This window comes from Atta colombica, unplaced genomic scaffold, assembly GCF_001594045.1.
Source record: "Atta colombica isolate Treedump-2 unplaced genomic scaffold, Acol1.0 scaffold110, whole genome shotgun sequence".
Taxonomy (NCBI): Eukaryota; Metazoa; Arthropoda; class Insecta; order Hymenoptera; family Formicidae; genus Atta; species Atta colombica.
Window position 1 is genome coordinate 1150372 of NW_017259196.1, and position 23560 is coordinate 1173931.

Here is a 23560-nt window from a genome sequence, read left to right on the forward strand (position 1 = left end):
TGAGGGTTTTATAGAAATCGATTTTCCATAAAACGTTACGTTGTCGCATTGTATTAACCCGAATAAATCTGTGGTGAATGCAACGCGACTATTAAAGCGATACTCGATTGTCTTCCGCCAACGATTTTTTTTTTCTTTTTCGGTGAGAGAACAGGAAAAATATGTACGCCATGATATGAATAAAAAATCGTGTTTCGCTCGCGGTTTTACAAACTTATCCAAACTATTTATAGCAAATCACGCACAAATATAAGCACAGATTTTCTGTGACTGAATTGACTGATCGGCTTTGTGTAATCCGGCTAGAGCTTTGGCCATTTCATATTATGTCATTAATTTTTTACGAATATGAATGCTTTACATAGTGAAGCAACATGATTACATAATTAAGATTAGAGATAGAACTCCAAAGAATTATTATATTACTAACATAAATTGAAAATTATTCAATTGAAAAATTTTTACAACATCTAAAAAAATCAAAATTTCAAGAAACAAAAAATTTTTTATCTTCGTTTATTGTGCAAATATAGTAATTTTTCTCCGTAAATATAACAGAAATATAATAAATATAGTAAATATAGTAATATAGTAAATATAATAAAAATAAAATTAGCTTTGATTTTAAAGACTCATTATAAAAAGTGCTTTGTTTGATTCATACGAAAATTTTATATTTACTACTTCTATTTATTTTATAATATATTTTATAATATATTTTACGTTTACTTTTTTATATTATTAATAATAATAAAAATAGAAAAGGAAATATTATTTCAAAAATAAAACAATAAATTTTTCATTTCTTATTTACGAAATTTTACAAATCGCTTTTAATTCTTTTGCAAATGTTAAACTCTCGTTTTTTTAATTCTTGTTAAAATAACATTGTTTGATGTAATTCTACTGAAAACGATTTGACGTCACCTTTCGATTAATGTTTCATTAAAGATCAATTCATTAAATTCATTAAAAATCAACGGAAGATTCCACTATTCTATCGAAATTGCTAAAACTGAAATTTTCTTGTAATGCTTTCTCTAAAAAAAAAATTATCAGATTTGCCGGAGATCATTACAGTCTTGCCGGAGATAGTTAAAATTTGTATTATTTTGTGCATCCTTCCATTAGAGATTTTAATCTTTAGATCTCAAAAAATAAGAGAAAATTGATATGCGTGTATTTAAAGTTTTTTTTTCTTCAAAATTTTGAGTGTCAGTTAGCCGGAAATTTTTGCCGTGTGCCGGAAAACTGGAGATCAATCCAAAAGCTAAAATCTCCAGCCGAAAGCCAGAGAGGTGACAATTGTGGCGACTATATCCCAGATTTGTTTTTAAATGGACTTATTTAATCTTTGTGGAAAACCTTTCAATTTTGTTTCGTATTTGACAATAGAAGAAAAAGTATTGGTATCTAAATATTAATCATACATGCATTTTTTTATCGAGATAATTACAATTAATTGTGTCACGTTCGAGTAACAAATACAAACTCAATCTTATAGTGAACGGCGAATCGTCAATCCCGAAACTAAATAAACTCGCAGTTCACATACGTCCAGTACGTCGATATTTCCCTTTACAAAGCGGCAGCGGTTATAAAGCTGACATTCCTTCGAGCTAGCCCGCCCCTGATAAAAAGGTTTTGATAACGAAAATATCGATAACTCGACACACAACCCAGCAGTGAATCGCGACTTTAATCAAGACTTGCAGCCGAGACGAAAGTACCGTTCTCGCATGAGAGATTCAGCTGTGAGCTTAATTGCGGCACCTAATTGGAAATCGGTTTTCGTTCCACGAACGATTAGAAAAGTCCCAGCGTGGCCAGATCGTTCGCGATGTTAGCACGTGAGGTCACGGCGACCAATCGCAAGAATTAGTCGTGAAAATGCAATCTTAACGACGTTGCAGCACGGAAGCCCAAGGAAACGGGAAGCGATGGTATGCCGATCAAGCCTTTTATACATCTTTTGTACTAGAATTCTTTGTATAATACAATTCAAGGTTTATCAAATTGTACATATTCATTAGAAACTTAGACCAATTGGATCAAATGCTTCCTTTTTCTTTGACCTTTTGACAATCATGATAATCGATGCCATTAATCGATTGTCATAGAATTCGTATGATTGAAAAGATTAAGGATGTTCGATTCTGAATCAATTCACAAAAAACCGGAGTTTTCAATAAAAAAAATTGATTTGAAATCGGCTCTTTTTGTCGAAAAAAAGCGATTTTTTTTAAACAAAGAGATTAATTTAAAACAGCTTCTTTTTTATTTAAAAGAAGAATTCGATTCTTCACAATAAAGGACGGTTTAAAATCATTCTTTTTTTTGGGAAATCGATTTTTTTAGAAAATCGTAACATCCGTAGAAAGAATACTGACAATTTTAGGCCATCGTACACAGCTATGTTAAACGTCTTAGTATGATGCACATACAATGGACGTGCGCATGCACGAAATTCGTTCGTAACAAGCGGCAGCGGGCTCATCCGTTTAGATATGGAGATCAAAGTTGCAACGTCGTTGTGAACCACGTCAAGGTGGTGAGAGACCTTCAACCCTCGACCTACGGAAACCACAGCGAAAAGCTATCGCGTGTTGGCGCAATCGGCGTAGAGCAATCTCGCGCGAATACCTTCGATCGACTTCTTGCTTGCGCCGACACTCGAAGGACAGATTATGCCTTCAAGCGTGCGGTGGACTCTGACATTTCGGGCCGTGGCGCACACAGGCGACGAAGAACAGAGTTCGCACACAGCCGATTAAATTAAACGTACCTGTCGTGAGGTTGACACTGAAAAATGGCATCTGGTCTCGCGCGCATCGTAAATTTCTATTTTACGGGACGCCGGTCACCGGAATTAATTCATAGCTGATACGCGATATCATTCAGCTTCTCGCGCGATCTTAATGTCGACGTAATAACATCAATGTGACAGCGATTTGCAGTTTTTTATACTCCCTGAGAATAATTAATAACGATATGTTATTATTAACGATATGTTAATGACTGTCGGTAAAAGAATATAGAAATATTAGATTTTATTGCCCGTTGCTTTATTGCGAAATTCCTATATCGTAACCTAGACACCACCATTTGTGTTCTGACGCATCATTTTTAACATTTAAACAGCATGCGATAACTCAGCCGATACGACTGTGCGAGTGAAGGCAAACTGTATTCGTTATTTCGCGTTCGTTTCGCACGAACCGCGTTGCAGAAATTTTGCCAGTTTCGCAGTTTAACGAGCTGAGTCTGGACGAACGAACGAACGAATGAACGAACGAACGGACGCATCCCACGCCACCGCAATTTCGGCAGCTGGTGTCGATCAACTCCCTCTGAGAGCTTATCCGTTCTGAACTAGCAAGAAATTTTTGTGTAAAAAAAAAAGAGCGGTAGAGATATTTGCTTATCTGCAACACGACGGTGTGCTGAGTATGCCATGTCAATCTGATATAATATATTGTTGATTGTAGCGCACGTCACTTTGCCACTCTTATGACGTCGACGATACCCCGCGAGAATGCAACTATCCACCCCCTCTCTTCAATCAATTGACTCCCCGTATAGAATCGCCAGGAGTTACAACGAATCCAACATTTAGCCAAAGCTATGATTATTAACTGATAGTCAAGGTTTCAATCAGTCTGGACTATCACTGGTAAATGACTGGCTAAAATGATTGAGTCAATACCATCAACCAGTACTGGGCACAAGTTATCATCCAATACTTAGCCAGTATTGCGCCAGCAGTTTGCTAATATTGCATCAGTATCTGAACTGTGTCCAACCGGTAATAACTCAGCACTGAGCTGTAAAATTTTATACGAATCGCGCCGCTAACTTCGCATTTTGTTCCGTAAAAAAAGAAGAGGGGAGGAAGGGGGGAAAAAACAAAAACTCAGGCTGATAAAAATGACGCTAACGTCGAAGACGCGATTAAATATCGCGCTCAATGTCCAAAGCGACGGCGATAGCCGTTAATGGTGGAAGCGCGACACGTTATCGGGCTTCCTCTCGTTAATACAGAGATCCCGGTTGTCGGCCAGTGGCATGTGAAAAAGCGCTTTAATCCCCGCCGTGCTCTTGTTCTCGCACTTTTTTTGCACTTTTTTCCATTCGTTCGACAATAAAGCAGCTTAATTGCTCCGCCGAGATCGGCGCTTTGAAAGAGACGCGGACGTGTTCCGGCACGCGATGCTTCGTGTTCGAAACATATCGGCCGTGGCATGTGCAAGCGTCCTTTCTCGATGCTTTCCGTCAATATCAGGGGTATCGTATATAGCTAAACGCCTTGGAAGCCTCGAAAGCGAAACGACAATCATGCCATCAGTTACGATGAGCTCCAGAATTCAAATTGACGATGCCACGTTTAAGATCAAAGTAGAGGAACATTGTAATTTAACATGCAGTATCGTAATTACGATTGCCACCTTTTGACTAATGTTCCATTCGAGAACGATCCTTCTCTACTGAACTTAACTAACTGAAGCTTGTACTATTCTGTTGAAAATCGATATAATTATTACTGAAATTACTGAAACTTCCTTGCAATATTTTCTTTAAGAAAAAAGTAAGATTTCATCCTCCTGCCGAAGATCAATTGCATTATTTAAAAAATTTGTATTGTTTTGTGGTTGCAGTCTCTAAAAAAAGATCAAATTTGATCCTCTTGGAGATATTTAAAAAAAAAAACAAAGAAAAACTGATGCGCTCACTAAAAACAAACCGTCATCAAAATTTTGTGCCGTTAGCTAAAAATTTTTTCCATGCACCAGAGAGTCGAATATTCAATCAAAAAACCAAAATCTCCGACCGAAAAACCAGAGAGATGACAACTGATTGTAATGTGGAAGACGTATCTGCGATATTTTTTATGGGATATAGCTCGATCTTACCGAGCACAATTGAATAACTTGTACTCCAATTTGTTAACAAGAAATTAAATAGTTATTTCGTATGCATGTGAAGTGATGTGACTGATAAATTTTGCAACTCCTCAAAATGTAAATCTCGAAACAGAAGCTAATATCGTTCCGCAGTATCGTCGCAAGTATAACTCGTGTGAACCGATCCAAAACTGATTGCAGAACATCGTGTGGTGGGGCAACAGCAGTGTTAGTGTCCGTTAGCGTCGAGAATTTCGACAGTTTCAGCGGGTCAAGTGAGATTAAACGAGAATTCGGTGGAGAGAAACGGGGACGAGAGAGGATTGCGATAAAACGGAGGGCTATTCGCGGCCGCTGCGAGCAACAATGCATTTTTCCCTCTTCGCGCCCACCTATGCGACTCTGTAAACGTTTAGTTACGAATTGGTATAGAATAAAAAAAGAGAAGTCCTCGGACGCGTGAAAAATAGTTGTATTCTTGTTCGAGCGGATGAATGTTAATGCTCGATCGAAACTGCAGTTTCGATAAGACACCATGTGTGTGAATATGCGTACATATATTCTGTTCTGGAATTTTATTGAATAAACGATTTTCAAACGCTGCGATACGCTCTCTGCTTCTATGTACCATACATTTCATAAAGCTCTGCGCAAAACCTTTTCGAAAGTCCAGTCGCTAATCGGATAAACTCCGTTGTGGAACAAAGGACCCTCGTGGTCCGTCGTGATTTTTCCGTTCGTCTCAAAAGCACTCCGCGAAAAGTTCCACGAGATCCCCAATACTTTTGATTACGCGTTCTGTAAAAAAATTATTGCGCCTGACTAGACGACGTAGAAGAATCAACCAACGTAATGAGCAGAAACAATAACCGGGTGAAGGATCACGGTAGATTCAATTACAAGAAATCGCCGAACTTCCACCCTGTGCATGGCTGGGCTCTCCTTCGTTCCGCCAACCCCTAACCTAATTCTACTTAGGTTTTGTTGGCCGACCAACCGGGCTGCTGTCGAGCGAAGACTAATGTTCGTCTAACTAGTCGTTTCTCCGCAACACCGACTCATTTCTGACGAAAACGAGTCACAAGGGACTTCCTCCGCTCAGCATTACGGCGCGGCTTTTATCTGCTTACATCGGCAGAAAATTAACTTGACCAGCACGACAAGTTATTTCGTTTCATGTAAAGGTCCGAATTGTCGATGAATTACATTCACCGCGATTATAATGTTCCTCATATTGGACTCCTTTATACATTATTAAATTCATTATGTCAAATTATACTCATAATTTGATTTATTTTTAATTAATTAAGAGAAATAAATTTATTTTCAGTCAAAGCGAATCTTAATGCTTAAATATTTCAGAGTGAATTTACATACCGTAATCAATTTTGCAATCGTGAACAGAAATAGAGAACTAGAGTATTAATATCATATATTAAATTGATAAGCAATTTAATAACTTTTGATGCTAATGAGCATCGATCACGAGGTTTATAGGAATGATGAGAATGCCTGCACGGAATACAGGAGATCTGATTTCTAATCTCAGCTCAATGTGGTAAGCAATAAACTAAATTATTTACAGTTAATTCTTAAGATACTCAGCATCAAATTATCAATATCCTTTTTAAGACATTTATTAGCAGCAAAAATTAAATTGCTTTTAAAGGCCGCAAAAGATTTTAGCGCAGAGTTTGCAAAAATAAAATTCACTCTGAAATATTTAAGTACTGAAGTCCATGATCGAAAATAGGTTTGTTCCTCTTAACTAATTTATTTTTATCTAATACAAATTATAATTATTTTTAGTCATTTTTATAAGTTGTCACTGCTGCTATGCTCAATGCATCGTTAATTAAATTAAAACAATGAAGTTAAATAATTTAATTCAAAAAAATATCAAATTTAACTCAAATTTAATTTATTATTTACTAAGATACGTTAACGTGGACGTTGTTTACTTTGAAACTAACTACAGAAATGGATTAATTTACATTTTTATAATAGCATAGTTAAAAATAACAAAATGTTATTTAACTCAAGGAATTGGGTTACCATATTGTTCCCCTTTGTAAAGCCAACAATGTACCTTTCAATAAAATCTTTCACCACAACGATTTCAACATTAAACTTATAAAATATATTGTTAAAATTTATTAGAAATTTTTTCTTGCAAAATAAGAAAAGTTATGTTCTAAAGTTATGTTCTTTGATCCAAATATTGCAATAGGAAATCAAACGTAAAGTTGAATCGTAACTTCGTGAACTTTAATATTCGAAATGAATTTCAATGGATCCGTAAATAACCGGTTAAAAAAAAATCGATGTACGATGCATAAATTATAACAGGTTGACTCTCGAAGTTTGTAAATTATATTCCGGTTCGGCGAGCCTATTCCGCGCGTGATTGGCTCTGTAGAGTATTGAACCGTAAACTTGCCCTTCGTACATTTCCTGGGTTAACATCAAAGAGGCAATAAAATCGCCGAGATAGTCTACGGCGTTACTTTATCTTGATCGATACAGATCGCGGTGCGGAACTTTTAATCTGCGAAAGATTCAACAGTCGCAGGCGAAGGTTCTCGAGAACTCTATCGAAAGAGACCAAGATCTTAGGCAAACTCACTCCGACTACCAATGGCAACAATGGCGTACTAGGAAGGTTTAATTAATGCTTTTTTTAGAGAATAAAAATCGACTGGCCAAGCACGAAAATGATTATAAAGTCGATGACTGAGGAATAATTTGTTCGCTTCCAGCAGGAGCGTAACTATTCTGTCAATATTTGTTACTCTGCTCGTAATTCATATTCAATAAAGAACGTTTTTAAAACGCGTCTATTTGTATTATATTTTACATGAATAAGAGCAGTCATATAATATATTTTGCAGTATATGCTATTTAAATATCACTCGTGCCGCTAAATATATGAAGCGATATTATGTCAACGTGCCATCTACTTTGTTATCTTTTAATCTCGTTATGAAAAAATATTTTTTATCTGTCCTACTTTATCTTTCTTTTCTCCTCGATATTTCCATATAAATATATGATATTTTTGCGAAATGCGAACAATTAGGCGAAATGTTTGTTTACCGGCATGGTAACGCGAGCGCGATTTATATTTCCATTCCAACGTTATCGCATCCGTAATTCCTGCCTCATAAAAACTCATTTTTCCAGGATTACATATTGTAACCGATATTTACAAGACATTCTCTGGCGATTCGATAAAACGTTCGTTTGCAGAAGTTTTTACTTGTGAATAATCGCAATGCTGTCAGAAATTATGACTACATTGCAACGATGAAACACAAATCAATCCAAAATCGCTTCCATCATCTGCCAGCTGCGGGAGTTACGTGCATGCGTATCGCGTACGTTCGGAATTTGTATTACTGCTAAATTCGAAGCTAGATATTGCGATCTCATGTTGCACGAAACCGTCCGGTTCACGCTTGTGTGAAACAAAATATATCGATTTCAATATCATGATGTGATCAGATGTGTAATTAATATTGTTTAATAATTACGACGTTGTATTATTTCTTTTTTCTTTGTGTATACGCGAGTCAGATAAAAATGTATAGAAATGTATGCCTGTTAAATAAAAATACTTAAACGATAATGATTACATTTCATCTACATATTCATATCTTATATCCCAGATTCTCTCAGCTTCTCTTCCTTCCCATCAAGCGTGGGTAATTATCTAACCGGCTATGCTTGAACATTCCGTTGATCAAAGGGAACACGAATCTCAGAGCCTCGCAGAGATCATTCGTGAGGATCGTCATGTGCAGTCAGGTGACTTCTACGCGCGTAATTAGTACTAATTACCCACAAGCCGCTAGGTCACACGGGCCTCATCGGTCGAGCGCATGTATCATGACCTATCCTCACCCTCGGCAATCCTTCTCGCCCGTCCTTCGTGTCGCAGACGAACCTAACCTGCGCGACCCAATCGCTGGTTGCAACCTGCATCCAGCATGGAACGAGGCCATGTGCACTATCGGACAGCCGCGACGGTGAAGCGAAAGGGAAGAGAGGGATGAGAAGCGAGCTGAGGTCGAGAAAGCCGGTCCTCACCCTTCTCGCTTTTCGATTATCCTTCCCCTTTCGTTGTGCCGGGAGCACAAGATTACTCCTAGAGTCACATCGCCGTGGGTGCGGAAGAGAAGAAAAAGGGGAAGACGAGAGAAAGAAAAAAGAAAAGGAATCAACTGCTGATGCCGGGAGCTTACCGAGAGCCTGTTTAAATCCGGACCTTGAATTCCTCCTCCCGGTCTCTCGGTCTCTTGCTCTCTCGCTCGCCGGGGTGTGGTTCCTTCGCGTACGGGCGGGGCCAGGATCACCCCACGGGATTAAGGACTTTGGACTTGGCTAGATTCGGGAGACTCTCTCGTACGCCTGTCTCCGAAATACGTGCCTTTCCGGTGTCCGCCCACGCGCGTTTCCACGTTTGTGTTCCTGCGTGTATAGATACCAACGATACGTCGATCGTCCATAAAGAACTAGGAACGAAAAAGATGCCACCGGAAAAAGGGCGTCCAAACGGCGCGTCTGTACGTGTGTAAGTCTCTCTTCTCTTTTTCGCTCCTCTCGCATGTACACGAATGTGTATGTCCCTATATATCGTCTACCGCCTACCGTGTACCATGTCTACGTATTTATGTATGTATGTATGTATGTATGTATGTATGTATGTATATGTGTGCGCGCGCGCGGCCGATTACATGTGTGCAGTCGAATCTGTAGCAGCACGAGCGCGGGTGTAGGACGCGATAATGGTAGGTTGGGTGTACGTTGGTGATTAGGATCGACGGGATATGTGTGTATGAGTGAAGGTTTCTGGAAGAGAAGTGGATCAGGATGAGGGGGATCGGCCTAGAGACGCGGTCCTGCCTTCGCTAGGACATTGTTATTCCTAGTAGTACGTCGCGACGAAACTCAGCCGTTGCCAGCTCGATCCACCCGCGGCGATCACCCCCGCCTATCTTCGCCGATGTCAGTTTCCCGAACAGAACAGAACTCGCGAAGGTCCTTCACTAGATCCCCGCCGCTGCTTAACCTCAGTCACGTGTCCGGTCGTACCGCAACATCGCGTATCGAGATCTCGATTGTCACGATCTTCTTTCGTCCATCGAGATTCACCTAGTATGCCACACCAGCGGCACTAAGAGCCAACGGGTTCTCGATACCCAGATTCTCGTATAAAGTCAGACACTGAGTTTTGAACACACGTAGAGTAACTCCCGGGAGATGATAAATCCACGACCTTCAGTCTCGACCTTCGCGATCGATGGCGGCGCGGGCGAGTCAGTCGAGCGCGTGCCACTCTTAATCGCCGCGATCCTCCCGCCGATGATGATCACCGTGGATCGCCGCCGTCGCTCACGTCACTGCTGTGTACTGGATCGTGTGCATTCGAACGATATGTACATCGATATCCATACGTGACATGGAAAATGTGTCACTCTGTCGCGACGTGATTTGCCGCCGCGGTTTCTCCTGTATCACCAGCCGCTTTTCACATTTTCTCGAACCCACATCTTCACAATGATGGTCGGCGGCCGTCAGTGACAGAGTACCACGGCGGGCGTCACGAAAGAGAGTAAGAGGAGTGGAGCACCGCGCTTGCGAAAACGCTAGAACGCCCGGTTCGATTCGGACACAACGCGACGAGCGGCTCGCACCGCGTGAAAGCGCGACGACATGCACGCGAATTTCATCAGGTCGCTCGTCGTCGCCGATCGCGAAACCCTGAAGAACACGTAACGTACCGCGAGGGAGTATACCGAGGTACCGCTTGCCTGGCGATGCTGCGCGGCGCCATGACAGCGTTAGCTTCTCCACCACCGTCCCCACCTAAACAATCCCCCACCGTCGCCGCACCCTCCTACCCTCGTACCGTCAGATATCCCCTGCTACACATGCCTCTCACATCTATCCCCTGCACCCGCTGATACCACCGGTTCTACCGCGATGCACCCCTCGTTACCCCTCGCCCAGTTTTAACCCTCCGCGGCTACACAACCCTCTACCCGCTCCTCGCGGCCGACCATCCTGCCTCGACCCCACCAACTCAATATTGATCGGGAAGGGCGGAAGGGTGGTATTCAGGAGCGTAAGGATTCACCAAGAACACCCCGGGGCAACCATTCCTCGTCGTCCAACCCCACCTTTAACCTCTTTTTTATTTCCTTGACTTTTTTTTCCCATGATTTCTTCTTACCTTACGCCTATACAAAATTGTTTTTTTTGTCGTGATGTTTTTTAACTCTTTCTCTATCGCAAAGGCGCTTATTTTACGGAGAGAAGACGGTAGGGTGAAAATCGTAGGGATGTCGCATGAAACCTGAAATTTTGGAGTTTCTGATTTACAGCCCTTTCGGGAGATTAAAACTTACTTTTCCAAACATTTGCTCGAATTGCGTTCAACATTAAAAGATAATCTGCCAATAAATTTACATATGTATATATATTTTTTAAATCAAGAAATCTTACTGAAGTCTCAAAGGCACGGTTAATTTTAAAATGACTTTACTATCGTTGATAACTTCATTTTTCGATTTACGCCAATTTGGACGTAGAGAAAACTCGTTACAGAGTTCAGTTTACATAGACCACCACAGATAGAAGAACTTAGGGTTTGTCTTTTAAAGCCAACGAGTTACGCCAGAGCGGGAGAAATTACGTTTTGTCTCGGGATGGCGCTTAGTTTTATGAGAGCTTCTTGTCATCAACCGTGATTAAAAGACAGAATTAAATCACGTTTCAGCTCCCGACATCGGATAAACTCTGGATCATAAAAATATATTATTCTTCTTCCTTCCTCAACGTATGTATTCTGATAAAAAAGACTGGAGGTATTTCGAGTGAATGTATCGCTATATTATTCTCATCGAACTTTAAGAAGCAACGCGTGGTCAGAATGTGTAAGATCACCATCAAATACCTTCACTCGTTTTTCAATCCGATCATGATGACCAAGATGACAAGAATCAAGCATCGAGGATGAAATGTTGAAGACAACACATGATTCGCGCTTGTCAGAAAATAGTGAGATATATTTTTTAGGTTTTCATCATTTTAGTATTCGAACTACGGGTATAATATATCTTTTTCTTTCTTTCTCAAGAAAGATATATATATATATATATATATATATATATAGAGAGAGAGAGAGAGAGAGAGAGAGAGAGAGAGAGAGAGAGAGAGACAGAGGGGTAAATGAGAAAGGGGTAAACAAACATTTGCATAATATCTTCACTGGATGTATACTATTTTCTACCGTCGTACATCAACGGAGAAAATGGTAGCCAAAGGCGAGTCCGCGCCAAGTGCAGCGCTAAATTTAATTAAGCACGCACGGGACTTTACCCGTCGAAAGCCAAGTATAGCTTCTTTCTTAATTTATTCATCCTCGCTGAGAAGAGGAGCGTCGTCGGCGGCGTAATTTTGCGAATCTTTCCCCGAAGGTTCCTGTTTAGGCAGCTGTGAGTGCGATAACGTCGCCGCGGGTGCAACGTACCGCAAATAGAGCGTTATAAAATTTTTATACAGCTGTGGGCATTTTAATTTTGTGTTTACGCCAAATCTACTGACACTGTTTCAACAAAATAATTTCATTTTTAATTTAATATACGTTTTTTGATAACAAATTTGATCATGTACGTTCATTCACTCCGATGTGATCCTCAATAGCGAAATGCGCGTATTAGAATTAATATGGCATATGCAGTGCGGAAACTAGACATTAATAACACATCTGCGTGATTCGCCATGTGATCAAAGGAACTATTAGGCCACAATTTCACGGTCCAGCTTCGCAAAAATATTAATAGGCACCTTTCGATGAGAGCTGAAAGCTCGAAGCAATAATTTCATTCTCGATCGAAGGTGATTTACATAAAAATACGAAATTGAATTTACAGCTATATTATATACATAAACGTATTTCTCAAGGATATAATTTTATAATTTAAATTTTGAAATTAAAAATAAAATGTTTAAAATATAAATATATTTACGGAAAAGTCATTATTTTTAGCGAAGAAAATTATTACCCTTTTATTTAAAACAACTAATATAAATTTAGTTATTAACGATTTCTTTGAAAAACATTTCTGTCAGATCTCGTTTTATTCTTTATATTTTTAATCGGAAACGTTTTTATTACGATAGTAACACAAAAAACAATATAAATGTTGCATATTCTGAGCACAGGATAAATCGCCGCCGCGTGATAATGGAATGCAAAAACTTTCGCTGTTCCAGCTCTCTCGATACAAAAGCGACGCCGTCGAATGCCGGCTCGCGTCGGAATTGTTTCGAGCACTTTACAAGAACGAGCGAACTTTTCGAGGACTCTGAGAGAAGGAGATGCTCCGTGGCGTTGCACTGCTTGTTGTTACCTCGATAAATTTCAGATACGATCGAGTGTTCGCAGAATATACGGGTGAGAGGCACGTTCGTCAGAGCGAAAAATAGTTTTTCTCGCGTAATCCATAAAATTCTCGGATTCTTTGAAATTAACCGAACATTTGATGTTATACCGATCTCGTTGAAGTGCGTCGAAGAAGTAGAAATTAATAGAGCGCTGATAAATATTAAAAATTTTCGAAGAGATTTAAAATGTAAAAATGTAAAAATTTTCGTGCAGTTTAAATCTAAAAATTTAGCTAAATATAGATCTAAATTATTTCTGAATCTGAATAATTTTATTGGACCATTAAAATGATTACGTACTTTACGACCTCAAGTATAAATAATGTTATAACAGAGTTATCATTTTAGCGAATTTGAACGTCCAACGTAATTATTTAAATGGTCCAAACAAAATTATTTTTCAATCCGTATCTAGCTAAATTTTTAGATATTTCAACAAAATTGTTCTTTCAGTGCTATATTCCGCGAACTACAGCGAGTTTTAAAATTGTTTTTTACACAAAGTAATTAGATCAGCTAAAGATTTACTTGTATCTACACACGGTGCATCCGAAATGAAATCGAATCTAGAATAACGAATATAATTTAATAGTCATTCCGTGTTTCTATCAAAGTCCGTATACATTTGCTTAAAATTGCAGATCCCCATTAAGAGAACGGCGAACAATTTCCCAATTCAATCTACGTTAAAGCGATTATCATCTTTAGAGGTCAATCTTGATGAACCTCTGTATTATTAACTGAAACTTACCCTCAGAGCGTTAGGATCCCAGGGGCCGTCTCAGGATCTGAAACAAGAAGAAACAAGGCTGGGCTTAGAGATGTGATATCCTAAAAGTCGCGTTAAAACTTTTGCAATTTACAGTCTGGAAAATTCTCGTAAGAGCGATCGCGTGACCAGAGGAAGGGTAAGTACGAGGCTGGCGGAAATAGACGAGCACAAAGGCAAGGATGCACGACGATGTCGAGGAGAATTTTAGGCTAAAAGAAGAGAAAGGAACGTGCGATAGGACGAAAGGAAAAAAGGACATCCTCCGGCGCGACTTGAGAATCCTTGGATTTTTTTCGATTTGGCAATCTGGTTACATCGAAACTTAATCGAAAAAGATCGTGCTCTTCTCTCTCACTTCGCGTGATTGAGGGGAGATTACGAGTAGAAGTCGACTGGATAATCAGCAATTGGTGATGTAATCAACTTTAGATCGATTGTATGAAGCATCGTTATCCTAATTTAAACGTAGCCTTATTTGGAAGATGTTAGGAGTACTGTATATACAAAATCTTCAAGGGTAGAATATATATATATATATAAGTTGTTTAGTTTTTGAATTCAAAGAACGACGGATAAAATGGGCCTATTTTTGTCTAAAAAGTGTCTGAAAAGTAAGTTTTACATCTAATCTTACGTTTTTTGAGTTGCTGATAGTAATACTTTTATTCATCTAAATCCATAAGAAAGTCAAAGTTAAAGAAATCATTTTTAATAGTAATTTGGATAATGACAATTTTTGTTTCAATTATTTAATTACTTGTATTATAGTATATTTTTATAACTTTTTTACTGAAAACCACAAGCAAACACTTGAAAATAAAACACTTAAAAAAAAAACTCCCCTATGTTAATGGAACCATCACCGCTTGTTTAACATTTTTGAAGTGCTTTATTTTCAAATGTTTTCCCTTAGTTTTTAATTTTAAAAAATTATAAAAAATATATAATATAAATTATAAAAAAAAAATAAAATTATAAAAAATATGTAATAATATAAATAATTGAAACAAAGTTATCCGAATTATTATTTAAAATTATTTAAAACTCTTTAACGCGAATTTTTATCATTTTCCTAGATTTAAATAGATAAATGGATAATCACTACGAACAATCCAAAATAAAAAACATGTTAATGTTATAAAAAACATGTAATTTACACTAAGAAAAAGATTGTATTAAATAGTAATTCTGGTGGAAAATGAACGAATCAGAATTTTTTGATTAAATCTGCTAGAATTCTGGATGATATAATTATTTTAGTAAAAATAAGAATTCTAGTAAATTTCATCAGAAATATTGTATCAATTAGAATTCAAGTTATCTCAATTAGAATTTTAATAAATTTAAGAAAATTCTAATTTGTTCATTTTTTTAATCAGAAATTTTTTTTATGTGTACGTTATACTTTTTAAGCTAAAATAGATCCACTTTATTCATTGTCCTTTAATTGCTTTAAAATTTCTACAATTTTCGTTTTATTTCGCGTGTACACGAATTTATAACGAATGTGTACGCACATTCGAAATTTGTTTGTAAATAAGTTTTCATAGAGAAAAGTGAAATTTTTTTGATTCGTGAATTTAATTCAATGCTGCAAGTTTTCAAAGTTTCAATATTAACTTTTTCTAACTGAAAGGTAAACACAGAATTCACGTCTGTCTACTGCCGAAGTAGCAACTGTGAGAGAATTGATGCACCCGTTTCAACGGCATTCCAGTGTTACCACGCGCATTAGTGGCATTTCTTTTGACGGGGTGGAGTGCGTTAGTTAAGGAGGAAGACAATGATGGCGAGAAAACGGTCGATATACTTGTCACAGCCAGACTGTTCAGTCATTAGAAAGGAAAAAAGCGGAGAGCGAGACTGCGGGAGCAAAGCTCTGGGATATTCAGACGAAAACCATGTCGAGAAGGGATAGATCTGCAATAAGAGCGGAAAATGGAGGACTTAAAAGGTGAAATTCTTCCTTTCTCATTCGCTCTCTTCTGGCTTTTTTTTTCTTCTCACTGCGCTTTCAGTATCGATAAAAATGTACGTATTTTATGATATTTCAAAGTGTTGGAATATTGCGTGCGTCAATGCGTTTTTTCCTTTCGGCAAAAGTATATTTTCAGAGAGAGCCGATAATAAAGTAATTCACGTCGCTGCCATTCGCGGGTATCGATCTGTTTAGAGAGAAGAACTCGGTCACGAAGGCTCGTAAATCGCGTTGCCGTAGATTATTCGCTCGAAATCGCAGAATATTCGGTCGCTAGAAATAAATAAACGTTCGCGGCGGTTTCGTCGTCTGGGAAGCGTTTCCGGCAGAGAAATGCTAACCGTAAATTATTAAATAGCTACACTTAACAAACCTGCCGGGCGAACATAAAGAAAACCAATATATTTTATGGTCCTGTAAAATTCGCGCGAAAGTTTGTTGATACCAAAGTGCCTTCCGTGAAATCCATCGTCTTTTGCGAAGAGTATTCCAATATATTCGCAACATTCCGCTATACTGGAAGTATAAACATTTTTCTATCACTTCCTGCTGTTAAATGTTTTTTCCAAACCATACTGAATAATAATATATAAAACTATATAAGTCTATGATTACAAGAGGAAAATATCAAAGTATTTCAGAGCAAATGTAACCTACTTATATTTCCTTCGATATTTATTAGTTATGAAAAAGTTTAATTGTGATGACGAAACTGACATTTCTGTGAAATATATTTCATTAATGGTAAAAGAAATAAAATAGATAAAATATGGCTTATTTGCTAAAAATAAAATTTTATTTCGCCGTATTCAAAATAAATATTTATTTTTATTTCAGTAAAATAAATAAGTTTTTAAGTACTTTTTACTCAGTATACTGAAGCAACAGTTATATTCTATATTTATATTTCATGAAATAATATAAAACTATAATATAAAATTTAATAATTAACCAAGATTAATTTTGTAACAATAGAAATTAGAAAAGCTGCAAATAATTAGCGAATAACATCATTTTACTAAGAAAATAGCGGATCTAAAGTAAACGTAAATCTAACAATAAGTTTAAAGTTAGGTTAAATTTAAATTATTCTGCATAAAAGATAATGGCAGAACCGAATTTTATAAAAGATATCTAATAAGTAATTTAGATAATGAATAAATTGTTAAATCTTACAGTAACAATGAATGTCAAGAAGCATTTCAAGTTAGTTATTATAACGTAAACTTTAAAAATGAGAAGAGCGATAGAGAGAAAAAACGAACTTTATGTCGCGCGCGGCATTGTTAAAAATAGTTTCATCGAAGTGCTAATGTGATTACAAATGTTTGGAATGGCACGGATAGTTTATCATAAACGTCACGTCTGTATTTTATAAATGCGTTCGCGAGTCGAGGCGACGAAGCCCGCGGAGACGTGACTTTAGAATTCTACGAACTCCATTCAACTCTCATTTGCACCGAGAGCACACTGAAATTGCAACGAGACGTGATGCTTTCTTTTGAAATTCATGCGGTACCTGGTTAATCGAACGCGAATTACAATGCCGTTAGCTATTAAACTTTATGAAGATTGCCGTTTTTATAATTGTTGCTAGGCAAACGTTCACAGTAATTCCAACAAGCATTGCCATAGTATTCATTAATCCTCTTTCATTGTGGCTATTTTTAAAGCATTTTAAATTAAATCATGATCTAAGCTCGTTACAAATAAACGAATTTCCGTCAAAGTTTTGTTCCCCCATCATTAATTCACCCTCAACACGATCCAACAACATCTAGCGAGGGATTCTTGTTTGCATCTGTCCCTCCCATTGTCAACACGATCCTCTAACACACAGGTACTTTCTCTCGGTGCTTTCATCCCTTTTTTTATGTTGCGGAGAGGGAGAGAAAAAAACCATCCATCTCAACCTACGTTTTCTCGATGCGACACGTCAAAATTGGCCTAAGCTTCTAGATGGAAGAAATCGAGGGATGAAAGTGATTTGTCTCGAGGACGTAGAGCCCTTCTCCTACTCCTTTTTCGGAATCGATGAGAAATCTAGGAAACTGCAGGTCGAAATCTAATCGTCCGCTCGCCCGTCCCGTGAGAAATGTCTCGGAGGAACTACAAGACTCGATTCGAGAACTTCTGGCCATACCTGGCCCTCCTTATTGACCGTGATGCTTCTGACCCTACTTGTCGAATCCCGCAATTCCAATTTTCTGAACGCAAGACTTTTCTGGATATTCTAAAATCGGTGAAAAAAGCGATGTGGATGCAATATAATCGTTTACAAAATTAAATTTTGTGCGTGTGTGCGTATGTCTGGATCTAGACAAAGGTGATTTAATGGGATGTCTCACGGTTTAATTTTGTAAATGATTTTCTTAAACTATATATATATATATATATATATATATGTATGTGAGATGCATTGAATTGCATTCATGACAAGTGGTATGGATTTAAATCGCTTCCTCGAAGCTTACGCCGAAGTTAGAATGCACCGGCGTCATCGAGTATCACGATATCGACAAAGGCAGCCAGTTCTAACTTTAGCGCGACGAGAGATGTACGCGACGTTGTATCAGTGTGTCGGATTGTATCAGTACACGAGAGTCGAGACGTACTGTAAGCTTGTGTGACGATACGGAGACTCTAATTTTAGATAAATCCATTCGCCAGCCAATATCAATCTAAACTCATCCGCCATGCAAAGGGATCCGCGCGACAGTATACTCTGAGAGGGAGAGCAAGGGTGGCGACGAGAGCACAACGCTCTCGGTCTATCCGAAACCTCCGCATACGCGCGCATGGCCGCCTCGTGTTTACACCAATGATCTTCATGCGGCAGGTCGGGTATGAACATCGAATCGTTCGGCAGAAAATCGATGTCTCTCTCGGTACCGAGACTGGCACCGAGTGTGCCCGGAGGTCCGCGAGGAAGTTCGGACGGTTGGAAGGTAGGATAGGTATGCATTAATGTATGCATGCACTTCAACTGCGTGCGTACAGGTGCACGTAATTTCATTCGGTAATCACCGTTCCCATAAACAGGTGGTCGGAATTTGCAGACCGAACTTCGGATTGAAATCGATTAGCTCACTGGAAGTTTCACATGTATGTTGCACCGTCAGCATCTGTCGTTGGATAATGACAGTAATTTCGCATATTTCGTCTCTCTGAATTATATCGGATTACTATGTCCGCCTGCAGTTTGAACTGCAGCAAATCTAATTTCGTAAAGAGCAACTCGAATACATTAATGGGATACGATTCAAAGTTACACTCTCCTAATTTTCGTCGATGATATATCCTCGCGAGTCTTTTCAGAGAGCTTATCAATATCATTTTTTTTATCTAGATTGATGGGAAGAGCAAGGTAATTCACTTGACATTCTAAGGACTTGATAATCGCCTTTCAAATTCCGAGGAATTAACTGACTAATTTTCACGCGCTTTCTGCATGCACGTGCATACCAAGTTTTAAGGAAATATTACATGGGTGAAGTCAGAGGAACTGTCTTAAATGAGCGATTCAGTCAGACGCTTACAATCGCCGAGAAAGGGAAACGGAGCATTGCTTGGACCGACGAGAGCATTGAAATGCAAATGGATGGCTCGTTTCAGCAGCCACACACTTGTCTCGCGATGTTCATGCACGGGCGGAGGATTGGGATCGGCAGGCGTGCGTCTAGCTCGTCTCACGTATGACTGGGCAAAGCTGGTTCGCAGTATAGACCTGAGGCACAACTTCGCTGAGCGCAACATGTACGAAATTGTGTTAAGCTATTTCTAATATTACCGTGCGAATAAACACAAATTACACGTGCCTCCTGTTAATAAACGATATTTCCGTCGATTACACTGATAATTACGATATCAGATGCCGTTACGAACGAGAGAAACTGTTTCTATCAACGAGTTCAATTACTACGCGATTAGTGCCGAAATGCATTTATGGTGCATTTTATTAAAGCTGGCTGCCTATTAATTAATGATTATCCAGCGTCCTTTTCATATCACCTGCGGTGCAAATGAAAGCCGACGTGATCGTGGTTAGTCTGTAACATCGATAATATGTAATTACGTCTATCAACGTACTTATATATATATATATATACACACACACACACACATGTATAGAATATATTTATACATGTGTGTGTGTGTGTGTGTGTGTGTGTGTGTGTGTGTGCGCGCGCGCGCGCGTGCAGTTCTTTACTTACAGAAATCGTTTCTGTAGTTATCGATGTGCGTATCGATTTCATTTATTTATCTGTCAGGATGTATACATAGCGACATTGTACACGGACTGTCACATAAAGAAGACACCGTCGACCTCAGGATGATTGCTGATCGAATTACAGACGGACCGACTATCGACGAAGGATTCCTCGGATTTCGTAAGACCGGAAATTTAATTCCGAAGTCCACCACAAAGGACGATCGGGCAACGGGATTAACGAATTCGACTTCCCTTTGGATTCCATCAACCCCAAGCTTCGACTTTTGCTTTCTTTTTTTTCCTTCTTTCGACATCCGCATAGACACCGGATGGAAGACACGATTTGTCGATTCCTGAAAAGTACGAGAAGACCGTCATAGACTTTGTCGACTTCGGCTACTTGACTCAGTTAATTATAGACTAATGGAAGCAAAAGTTCCCTCAATAAACGAACTTGAGGATAGACAGGGAAGAAAAGAGCCAGGACATTATGGACGGACTAGATGGTTGTTTGCGTAAGAATCTTCAAGAGATGCTTCTTCAGTCACCGCCTTCTAATTATGCCAAATATTCCACGAATTACTGCGGAGGCAACTTGACTCCAGTAAAATAACTTGGCTCCCACTATTATTGCATTTGACGGAATGGCGGGATGTCAAATGATTGTATTTTTACTTACTGATATTTCTGCTGCAATTCAAATATATATTTTTCGTTATATATTTTTTGTTTGCTTCAGTGTTACAATTAATACTCGCTTTTCTTCGATAAATGAAACATTATAAAATAAAAAATCAATGACTGTTTTGATTAAAACATTTCAATATTTATACAATGAAAATTTTATGTAAGTTGAATCGATTTCTAATAAGACCGGTAGTTTTGTCGGTAGGTTCTTACAAGAATACGTAATGCAGTCACGTTTTACGGAATTAGTAGGAATTCAATGTATCGAGAAAAGGCCAATTAGAGGTAACTAAAATTAGAGATGGCAAAAAGTGAATATAAACACGGAGAAATCGGAAATGCATATTGATCTGAAAGCGCGAGAGAGAGTTCGTTCCCAAACTCCCTGAAATTCCATCGTATTAATTTATCTTCGTCCTTTTAGCTTCTATCGTGAGCCTTGCAGCCTACAGGTTCATCGATCAATGTGTCCGGTGTATGATGTGCCTTTCAGGTACTTCATCCCCCTTAATACGTACGCCGGCGCGCGCCGAAGCACTTCCCTTTCTCTCTCTTTTTTTTCTCTCTCGTGCGCAAAGTCTTCGCCACCCTTTCGCGCAACTCTCCCCGTGTAACTCTCGTTACGTTCGAAGTCAGTGCACCAGTACATTCCTTTTTACGTTCCTTCTCATTCCGCGACGTAAGTTACGACCTCTTATTCAACCATGCTACCGGTAGTAAATATTCCTTTGCAACCAATTTCCATTTGCACGTATCCTCACCCTGAGCTTACCTAGTTCCGCAAACGTGCGTTCTATTTCCCTCTTATACCATATCGTCTACACCTTTTTATTTCTTCAGGCTATGGTATTGAGCCAAAGGTGATTGCAAGAGAATTAAAAGAATTTCAGGTTTTAGAATTGAATTTTAGAATTGCGAGCACGCGAAAAACGAAAAGACGATCGAGACTCTACCGTACGAAATACAATGAAACTTGATGACATAACATACATTATAAATATGAAGAATAAGGCGTTATCACACTACCGCCGCTATCACTGTTTCAACTTTCTATCTTAGAATTCACGTTCAAATTGTACTAACGAACCGACGTTGATTTTTATTCGTTGATAAATTTTATCTTGCCGTTACGTCTATCGCTATAAATGTTTCAAGCAATTTTATTTTCCGATCGGAGTCGCCTACGTATTCCCCCAACTCTTCTCCGTGATTTTTCACACCAGCGCAAAATTATTTTCGCATTTCGATCCGGTCTATTTATGTTTCTTCTAGCGCCACTGCGTACGACTCGAGCAGTAAATATTTCTTTCTGTCTACGTCATGTAGCCAATTTCCATTTGCGAATCCTCTCACTTGCATGGATCTTTTTTTCAGCACGACATAGAGAAGAGAAAATCGCGCGTAACGAACACGGAAACCCCATATTGTGTGACGCGCGTATTTATTTATTATCTCGAGCGTGCGCTCAGTCTCATTTTATGTATTTTAATAAAATACATTTCGGCGGAAATAATATACATGTATACAAAAAGAAGAAAAAATATTACCTTAATTACATATACTTCGTTTGCACGATTGTATACACACACGCACACACAAGCGCACACACACACACACACACACACACAAAATGAGCATATTTAAACTCTCAGAATAAATCGTGAAAACATTCAGCAAAAAAATATTCTTGTAATATTATCCATTTCTAAAGCTAATGGTTTCCTAGTTCATTAGGACATGGATATATCCAGTGCAAGTAAAATGCTTATGAGCCTCCACTGCGTAAATTATATATTATAAGGCGACAAAATATAATTAGCAAACAATTGGAATGTACTTACCAAATATTAATCAAATATTAATATTTGAAATTAATTAGTATTTAACCTCATCAATTATCGTACTGAATAGGATTCAAATTTAGATTTGAGTCGTCTGCAATTAACATCATTTGATAATTATATTTCAATTGTTTGCGAATTATATCTTATCGCCTTACGAATTTATGGAACATAATAATCTACGCACTAATAACCGCGGAGGTTCACATAGACTTGTACTGAATTTATTCTTGAAGCCATGAATATCATTAATTCAATTTATTTTAATTAAAAGCATGGACAATAGTGAAGATAAAAAGACAACTTTAATACTTTTAAAATACATTAGATACTTTGTTATATTTTGCAAAAGTCTATTCACATGCAAATTGAGTCATCGATTTCTTTTTTAAAATATGGCAATGCTGGAAGTCTTCGTGTGCTATTCGTATTGATAATGGCATCTGTTCTAGCTCGAGGCGGAATTTTATGAACAATAGGGTCAAAGTGAGGATTATTAGAAGCTCGTACGCAGTCTTTGGAGAAAAAAGTCAATGTAAAAAACGCGTACGTATTTGTTATCCGGAAATTCAGTCAGATACAACAATTCTCTCTCTCTCCCTCTCTCCCCTCCCCCCCCCTCTCTTTTTAGATATAATTTATGTCCTGAAATAAATACTTTAATCTTTATCCTGGCGTGAAATGGAGTAGTGGATTTGTACGCGTCTCCCTTTCAAG

The 23560-nt window shown here is 38.3% G+C and overlaps 1 protein-coding gene across 8 annotated transcripts in view; it reads right to left on the bottom strand.

Moving 5' to 3' along the window:
• Positions 1-23560, bottom strand: part of LOC108693886 (protein turtle) — a 131142-nt gene that overhangs the window by 86322 nt on the left and 21260 nt on the right. For all 8 annotated transcript variants that reach the window (XM_018203067.1, XM_018203072.1, XM_018203071.1 and 5 more), the window contains exon 2: positions 14104-14140. The gene's annotated coding sequence lies outside the window, so the exon portion shown is untranslated. The remainder of the gene's footprint in view (positions 1-14103; positions 14141-23560) is intronic.